Genomic DNA, 10,014 nt, shown 5'->3' with positions numbered 1-10,014 from the left:
GGAAGTCCAAGGACTACCCACCTCCATCCAGGTCTAGTAAGGTAAGCATCCAAACTGCCTAGGCTCCCACAAAGCCAATACGTGCAGTAGGATCAAAAACCCATTGCCGTTGTTCTTGAGTTCTCAGTAATCTTCATTGTCCGCTATGTTCAGCAAGACCGCTTTTATCCCAGGCTTTTTTTCAGACCCAGGTCAGCTGGCCTTGGTGAGTTCCCAATAGAACATTCCCATTATCTCAGTGTGTGGGTGCACCCCTCGTGGTCCTGAGAGGACACTGTTGCTAAGACAGAAAGGGTCTAAGTATCTTTCTATGCCCAAATTTTAATGCTTCCAACTTTTCTCAGAAAAAGTTTATTTTTACTGTGGGCAACTATCACAGAAGAGTCATAACTGCACAAAGTCGTATGAAGAAGTGCCAACTAAGTTCCCCATGGTAAATGGGATGTGGAAACTGCCCTCTCCATGATTCAAAAAGCATCATGGATGAAGAAGTGAAAGGTAACAAGAAACAGAGGAAGGATGTTGTGAGAAACTCTGACTTTTGGCCATTATATCCAATATATGGATGTTGTCTTAGTTGGTTTTCTATTTCTGTGAAAAGACACTATGACCCGAGGAAGTCATCAATGAAAACATTTAACTGGGGTAGCTAACTTACAGTTTCAGAGTTTCAGTCCATTATCATCCTGATGAGGAGGATGGTGCCATGCAGGGGACTCTAGTACTAAAGTAGCTGTAGGTCCGACATCATACAAACAACAGAAAGTTGACTGACAGTCACTGAGGGAATCTTGACCAAGAGACCTCAAATCCCACCCCCACAGTGATACACTTTCTCCAACGAGGCCATAGCTCCTAATAGTTAATAGTGCCCATTTTAAGGGGGCATTTGTTTTCAAATCACCACAGATGTGTACTCTTAGACTCAGAGCAGCTGCGTATGCCTACATAATATCTGTGTAAGACAGATCCAGTGAGTCAGCACCCTGCCATGGAGATTAGCACAACTTATACGATGTCAACCCGTCATGAGGACAGTTATAAAGTGACATAGCCACTAGTAAGTTGTCCATCCTCCTGCTAACAGCCTTGTATCCATGACGTGGAAGAATCTGTAGGAAATCCATTGGGTTAAGATAATATGAAACTAAAGCACTAATTGGGGACAGTTGAGAAGATGATGGGGAACAACAAAAATGGGAGAGGAATGAGGGACGGTATTAAAGAGGAATAGTATTAAAATATAATAAAGTATATAGAAATTTATACTTTGAAAATAATGAAATTTATTATGTAAATCAGCAGTAGTCAGGGTGGGTTGTTTAGAGTCACAAAACTTAAGAAATAAAACTCCCCTTCTATATCTATAGATGGATATATAAATAGATATGGAATGTATTTATTGGAAGGACTTACAGACTAGTCCAACTAATCTAACAATGACCATTTGTAAATGGGAAGTCCACAAATCTAATAGCTGCTAGGTCCCATGAGACTGGATATCTTGGCATCCTGAAGAAGGAGATTCCAGTACCAGTGAAGGAATGGACATGTTGAGATGAGAACAAGCAGGTAAAGAAACAGACCTTTCTTCATCCATTGTCCTTAAAGAGACTTCCAGCTGAAAATGCTGCCCAGATAAATAAAGGTGTGTCTTCCTGCTTCCAGATCTAGATCAGAGGCATGTGTTATCTAACTTCAAAATTCAGATAACAGGTATTCCCTCCATTTCTGGATTGTAGTTCATTCCATATATAATCAAGTTGACAACTAATAACAGTCATCATAATATCTAAATAAACCAATGGCACAATCTTTAAAAACTCCTTAAGAAGAAGGATGGAGGGAGAGAGTACTGGGAGAAACTATTGGAATAGGAGGAATTTCAGTATTGTAGATATCTAGTGTAATGGAAATTCACTGGAATCTATAAAAGTGACCCCAGCAAAGACACCACATAATGGGGAATATGGAGTCTGAGCCAGCCTGTTTAAATAGGCAAGAATTCCAGTGGAGGGATTGGGACACCAGTATAGCAACAAAACCTTCAACTTAAAATCTGACCTGGTGCAAGATGTGCTAGGGTAACAGTGGCTCAGAACTTGTGGGAATGACCAACTTGTGGGAATTACCAACTTGAGGACCTTCCCACAAGTGGTAACCCACACCTGACATTGCCTGGATGGCCAGGAACCAAAGTCTAGCCTAGAGACCTAGGATAGAACCAAATGTGATTGGACAAAGAAAGAAAAAAAGTTATTGAAATTCCCAATGATATTCTGCTATAATCATAGACTAGAGCCTAGCCAAACCATCATCAAAGAAGATTCATTTAGCAACTGATGGCAGTAGATACAGAGACCCAATGCCAAATACTAGGCAGAATTTGAGAAACCCTAGAGAAGATGGGGAGGAAGAAGTGTAGCGGCCAGAGGGGTCTAGGACACCATAAGAACACGGCTCATAGAATCAATTAATCAGGGCTCAAAAAGGCTCACAGAGACTGAAGCAACCATTATGGAGCATGTATGGATCTGAATGAGGTCCTCTGCATATATGTTATGGTTGTGTTCTCCTGAGACTCCTGACACTGGGAGAGACGTTATCCCTGATTCTTAAGCTTTCTGTTTGGATCTTTTTCCCACTACTGGGTTGCCTTGCCCAGTCTTGTTATGAGGCTATGCAACTGGTCTTATTGTAACTTTTTATAATATGTTCAATTAACATCTCTGGGAGACCTGCTCTTTCTGAAGGAAAACAGAGGAATAATGATCTTATCAAGAGGAGAAGTGAGGAGGAAGGACTAGGAAGAGTGGAGAGAGAGCAAAATGCTCTTGGAATATAATATATGAGACAATAAAAAAATCGCTAAGAAATGATATAGTAAAATACTCAGGTACTGTGTTTCCCCATTATTAGTCATCTAAGAATCACATTCCTAACATTATCTGGGGTAGAAGTGTATTAAAGTGATGTGCTAAAGACTAATAAATCATTAAATATTTGCAAACATATTAATAAGTGCTGGAGTGCTTGCTGTTCTTTAAAGGATTGGAATTTCATTTCTATAGCCCATGCTTTGCAGATCAAGCTCCAGGGGATCTGATGCTATCTTCTGCCTTCCACTGGAACCCACATATGTGCTCACATACTTAAAGAGCACACATTCACAGGCACAAAACAAATCAAATACAACTTAAATAAAATAAATTTCATTTATTAAATTAACTCCATGAGTATTCTTTGGATAAAATCAAAGTATAGATAACATGGGAAATAACAAAAGGTAAAATTTCCTTCAAAATGCATCAAATATAAAAATTAACTATGATCTGAAGTTATTTGAATTACAACATGATATCACAATTGGAAAAGTCTGCACTTGACCCCATTTCCTCATATCCCTAGCTGTAGTAAATATATCAGAGAGAACTTTGATCAAATTAATTTTAGTTCATACTTAGGTTCTATTCCCAGGATAGATTAATGAATATGCAAATACTCCAAAATCAAAAATATCTAAAGTAAGAAGCACTTTTCATGTCAATCCTTTGAGATGAAAGTTACATTACAGAAAAAAGTACAGAAATATTCAAAAGAAGTGGACAGAGTATATGTAGGTTTAAGGATATTATTCTCATGCATGCTACCATTCCTGTCAGTATAAAAACATTCGTGCATTTTTAGTCCACTTGTTTGTTCATCTGCAATTATAACACACAAACCATTTAAGTCACTTATTTTTAATTTTATGAATTTATTCACAATGCCAATTTTATATTTATATATAAATATAAATATATTTTACAGATATATAAAGCTTTATTTATAATAATCTTGTTCTTAATGGAGAGATGAAACTACATAACACACAGTTCTTAATACTAATAACTGTTATGAAACTTCATTTAGAAAACTGCTAGAGTGTGCAGGTGCTCATGCTTGTGCTGAGCTTTGTAACATCATAGTGCATTTTCAATAATTTCTTTCACAATAAATTTGATTGAAGAGTAAGGAATTTGAACTCACCTTTTCCATGGTACATTGTGAATCATAATAGCATAGTACTGCTTTTATTGTATCAGTTTTGAAATTCTAGATGTAGTTTTGGAAAATATGTAGAACAGAACTACAAAAATGATTTGATGAAAAAATGGGGGGGGTGTAATTGAGTCTACCAGGCATAACAAAGGTTTTTCATTGATCATTTGGTCTTTAACTTAATACCTAACACATATAAACATGGTATTTATCTTGTGCCTAATCAACAATGATGGCCCTAAGACAGATAAATATGGATTATCCTGGGAAAGGGGAAATAAAAAGATCTCCAGAGAAAATTAAGAACATGGGGGCGATGGGGGGGTATGGAAGGTCAGGGGGGAGGGGATGGAAAGAGGGAAGGAGAACATGAGGGAATAGGGTGGTTGAGCTGAGGGAAGGACAGATACATTGTTCTGTCCTAGATACAAGAGCTAGATACAGGGGCTAGATACAGGGGCTGGAGCCTTGGTACTGCCTCAGTGTGATGTGACAGACTTTATTAACTCCCCGTGGGAAGCCTTATCTTCTCTAAGGTGTGGATGGGGTGGGTGGGTAGAAGATGGGGGAGCAAGAGGAGGAGAGTTAGTGGGAGTTAGGATTGGAACATAAAATAAAATGATTCATTATAAAAATAAAATAAAGTAAATATGTTGTAAGTTAGATATAATTTCCCATTAAATTATTTATCCATGGATACAGAAAGCCTAGAGAGAAATTAACCATATAAACTGTGGAAAAGAAATACTACAGCTTTTAGGTCACTTTGAAAGTCTATGGCATGTCATACAGGAGGATAAAGCTCTGAATATTTCAAAAGTCTGAAATATTAAAAGAATGATTAAATTAATAAATCTGGAGAAACTGTAAAGATGCAGTTTATCACACTAAATCTGAAGAATATCTTTAAAAACTGGTCAATAAAATGAGTGGAAACTCATTTAAATACAATCCTGATATAAATCAAGAGTGAAAAAGAACATTATCTCCAACCTCAAATAGTAACTCTGAATATACAGACGACCCTAATGCTAGATGAGTTGGGTAAGATAGGCAAACTCTCAGGGAGACGTAAACAGAAGAGACAGAAGGGAAGGAAAATAGGAAATGAGGATGATGAATAAGGAATTTATGATCAAGTAATTATAAACTCTGGCCAAAAATATAATACTCAGGCCAAAAAAAATTCCAATAGGAAAAGATTACTTAATACTAATATTTATAAACTTGTACTCCAAAATATATTTCAGTGAATAATTGCATTCATTGTATTTTATCCAAGAATCCAATATCAACACCAAAATTGACTTAAAAATATGCAACTGTATAATATTCCCCATCAATAAAATCAATATATCCTTCTTTAACAAATCATATGAAATTGAATAGAAGTCCATTTGTAGGTTTAAACACAAGGCAAGTGGTAATTAACCTACAAATGCAACCATGTTTTAACCTATGGGAAAAAGCAATTGCAATGTTCTCTGCTGAAAAGATGAAAGATTCAGCCACACACTAATCTTAATATTTCCAGAAACAGAGCAGGGTATCCCTCCATGTTTTCTGGTTTTCAACAAACTGAAAATTACACGTATTACCTTAATATGAAAATGGACATCTTTCAAAAATTTGCTGATAATGTATTACCCATGTGAATTATTTCATGATTTTGTTTGTTTGTTTGTTTGTTTGTTTGTTTGTTTGTTTGTTTGTCGAGACAGGGTTTCTCTGTAGCTTTGGTGCCTGTCCCGGAACTAGCTCTTGTAGACCAGGCTGGCCTCGAACTCCCAGAGATCCGCCTGCCTCTGCCTCCCGAGTACTGGGATTAAAGGCGTGTGCCACCACCGCCTGACTCATGATATGTTATTAGGTAAACTGTCCATTGGGTAAAAGTGAGCTCTTTTACATCATCTTACATCCTGTAACCAGTTTTAAATTGTTTATAAAACATAAGAAATGTTTCAGTGTTTATGTATATTTCTTAGAATGTTTTATGCACATAAAATAGAGAATTATAATCTCTTCCTTTCTAACATGAACTTTTTACATTATCTTCTGACTAGAAATGCAGTAGCTTGATTATATAAATCATATATGGAGCTACAATTTTATATTTATTATATCATCAGCAACAATAAACTTTTAGTTCTACTATAATCAATGGAATCATAGTTGCATATTCAATCTGTCACTAAACTAATTAGTATATGTTCAATTCTTGATTTAATGGTAAAAGCCTTAGTTCTGATTTCCAAATAATGATAAAAAGATATTCACACAATTGAATACTTTCATGTACATTTTAGCATACTTAGGAATATCACTATTTCTTTGAAGAGACATAAACACAGCAATACTTATAAAAGAAAACATTTAACTAAGGTGGAAACTTACAGTTTCAGAGATTTAGTCCAATATCATAGCAGGGAGAATGGTGGTATGCAGCAAACACGGTGCTGAAGAATTCTACGACTTTATCCAAAGACAACAGGAAATGAACTGAGTGTCACACACTGAGAGAAGCTTGAGCAAAGGAGACTTTAAAGCCCTCCAGCATAGTGACACACTTCTTCCAACAAGGCAACACCCACTCCAACAAAGCTGTATTTTCTAATCGTGCCACTTCTTAGGGACATTTTATTTCAAACCACTACATTCCACTCCCTGGAACCCAAAGACTTCTAGACATATCATAATGCAAAATATGCATTCAGCCCAGCTTCAAACTTCCCCATAGTATATAACATCCTCAGACTAAATTAAAAGTCTAAAGTTCAAAGTCTCTTCTTAGATTCATGCAATCTCTTAAAATCATAATGAAAAAATAGATCACATACTTCCAATATACAAAGGCACAAGATATACGTTACCATTCCAAAATGTGGGTAAGGGAGCACAGTGAGGAAATACAGGACCAAAGCAAGACTGGAAACCAGGTAGGCAAACTCCAAAATCTCTATCTCCATATCTGATGTCAAAACACTCTTCAAATAACCAGCATGCTTCAGTTTTGTTTATGACTACACACTTCTTTTTCTTGGGCGGATTTCACTCCCTTTTATCAGCTTTTCTCAACAGGCATCTCACAGCTCTGGCAACTCCAACATCTTATGGTCTCCAAGACAATCCAGCATTCAACTTCAGAGTTTCACAAAATGGCCTCTCTAAACCTTCGTGAGGCAATACTCCAGAAACATGCCTGACTTCAGTGTCCTTAAACGACTAAATATGAGGAAAAAAAAATCAATGTTGGATCTCATGATCATGATTATACTCGGAAAGGAGAGCCAGTAGAGGCCAGAAAGTGATACCACACATCTTTAATCCCAGAACTAGGGAGGTAGAGACAGGAGTGATATAGCTGGCAGAAGCAGGAGACAAAAGCTCAGTTCAGGATAAGGATTGCTCCTGTAATTTGGCTGAGGTTTAGTGGAAACAGTTGCAGTCTAAATATGCAGGCTGGGAAGACACTCTGAGGACAGTATTGCCCCTTTTTTTCTGATCATTGATAGAGGAAAAAGGTCTCTCTAGTGGCTGACTGTACTGCTTCTCTGGTCCTTCAGCTTTCACCCCTAATATCTGACTCCAGTTTCATTTATTAAGAGCAATTACAATTCATGCTACACAATAACCTGTTTTTGAAGAAAACATGGGTATTGGATGCATATGAGGGTAGGTGGTTATGTGCTGACTTGTATCTCCCTAACATCAGCATCTTCAAATCTTAATTCCCAATGTGAATGTGGTTGGAGTTATAGTCTTCATAGCAAGTCAGAATAAATGAAATCATAATGGCAGGTGCCAAATCCAGCAGTTTTCATATCTATAAGAATAAGAGGAGAGATCAGAAAGTATTCCTTCTCTCCTCTCATTATCTCCCTGTTTTACACACTACATTTTGAATAGTGTTCTACATATTAAGAATAAGTAATGTAAAGACCCAAAGAGATATGGTGAGCCAGGAACGGGGACTTCATCAGATACAAATACTACTGGCAACTGTATCTTGGTACTCTAGGCTCCACAGTTATAAGAAGACAATGCTTTATTTAATTGTTTTTGTTATATTTGTTTATATAGTAATGATAACCAACTTACACCATTTACTGTTCAAGAATTCCAGTGAATCAAGAAAAGGCTTTAGACCAGGATAATTTTTGAATGTTATCAAGCCTGAAATATGGGCTACGTTACTTAGGAGTTGCCAGAGCATGAGTACACAGATAAACATGGAGAGACACCAGATAGCTGAGCATCAAATTAGTAACAGATTCTATGGTAGTTACAGCCTTCAGCTACCTCCTTGCTAACATACAGACCCTGATACCACATCTTACTAAGTTTTCCATTTTCTAAAAATCTATAGAAAATTTACTGAATAAAAATTATTATAGTTCATGCCTTTTCTCTTCTTTTCATAGAAATAAATTCAATAGTTAATGTTTAGCATTGGAAAATATATTTCCCATGAAAACTAGAGAAATGTGGAGAAAAGAATCTTTCCCCTAGAGAACAGAGAGAAAAAAACACTGACTGAAGAAAAAGGTATTTTTTAATTGATTTTTATTGAGCTCTACATTTTTCTCTGCTGAAGGAAAGTTTTAAACAATTAGTCGACTACAAACACCTGTCATCTATAGCAAAGTCAGAGGAACACTAATAATATATTGTCCTGCTGTTTGATTTCCAAAATTAGTCATGTTTAAAGCTCGAACTGAAATCAAATGACTTTGTTAAGTTTCCCTTAAGCAACAAAGCAATCAAACTGAGACATTTTTAAAGCAGCAAAATCAGACTCTAGAACCATTGCCAATAAAGACGGAATATAGTGGATGATAACAGAAAATAGGCTTACCTTACACATTGTGTTTCCCTTGCACTTACAACAACAGTTCGATGTTTCTCTTGGAGACAGAATTAGAGCACCATTTTCATCCTTGTGCATATCTCATGGATCATAGCATTAGCTATTAGCCAAGATGCTAGAGAAATACCTGGCTAGTTAGACATTTAAGAAAAAGTTCTGAATTTAAACCCCATATGTATAAACCCCTGCATCTAAGCAAATCAGAAAAATTGAGACAATAATACAATTTTAATTATAAACAAAAAGGAACATGTTATGTAAACATAATATGTAAATCTGCCATGGAGAGCCCAGATAATGTGGAGGAATTAATTATATTCCTTCGTTTAAAGACACGGCAGACATTTAGGTGAATCAGAAGCCATCATTTGCTCATGGATACAAAGGTCCATGTAAAAAGATCTCTTTTGTCTAACTGGTATGTATATTTGGTGTAATAGCAGTTTGTGTCTCTTAAGGACTTCCTTTTAGAATTTTTGGGGACTAATCCTAATTCTGTAAGAAAAGAGTATGTTGCTAAATCTTGTACAGCTTTCTTATATTCACCAGTGGGTCTTAACCTTTCCCTTGACACTAATTTGGTTAAAATGCTTACAAGTGTGAGTCTTTTTTTCACTACAGGTGGGGAAACTGAGATCTAAGCCCTTAATTCTATGAGAGCTCCTCATAAAGAGGTTTCCCAGCATTTGTGTTTCTATTACCGTCCTTGGAATCCTGATACTGTGTTCAGATACACAACCTTTCCAGAAGACATAACGGGTATGTGGACTTGCTTTCAGAATAGCTGATTGTCTTCACTGACACAGTGATTAAAAGCCTTGGCTCACAGAAAAGACACTAGGGTAGACATCTTCAGCGTGCCTGTTACCTACAGTCTCTCCCAAGAGCTCAGCATCCTCCCCTGTCAAAAATGAGATGTAGATGAAAGGACCACTGTGGTCCAACATTCCCAGCACCATCTTGTAATCAAAGTTTCAGGTGACGTAATAAAGTATGCTTTATTTATTTATTTTTTTTTGTTTATAATATTTTTTTTATTTTTTTATTTATTTTTTTGAGAATAAGAAAAAAAAGTTTCTGCCTCTTCCCAGCCTCCCATTTCCCTC

Source organism: Alexandromys fortis, unplaced genomic scaffold, assembly GCF_014885135.2.
Source record: "Alexandromys fortis isolate MF-2015 unplaced genomic scaffold, M_Fortis_MF-2015_v1.1 scaffold_11, whole genome shotgun sequence".
In the NCBI taxonomy this organism is placed as follows: domain Eukaryota; kingdom Metazoa; phylum Chordata; class Mammalia; order Rodentia; family Cricetidae; genus Alexandromys; species Alexandromys fortis.
This window is presented reverse-complemented; position numbering follows the sequence as displayed.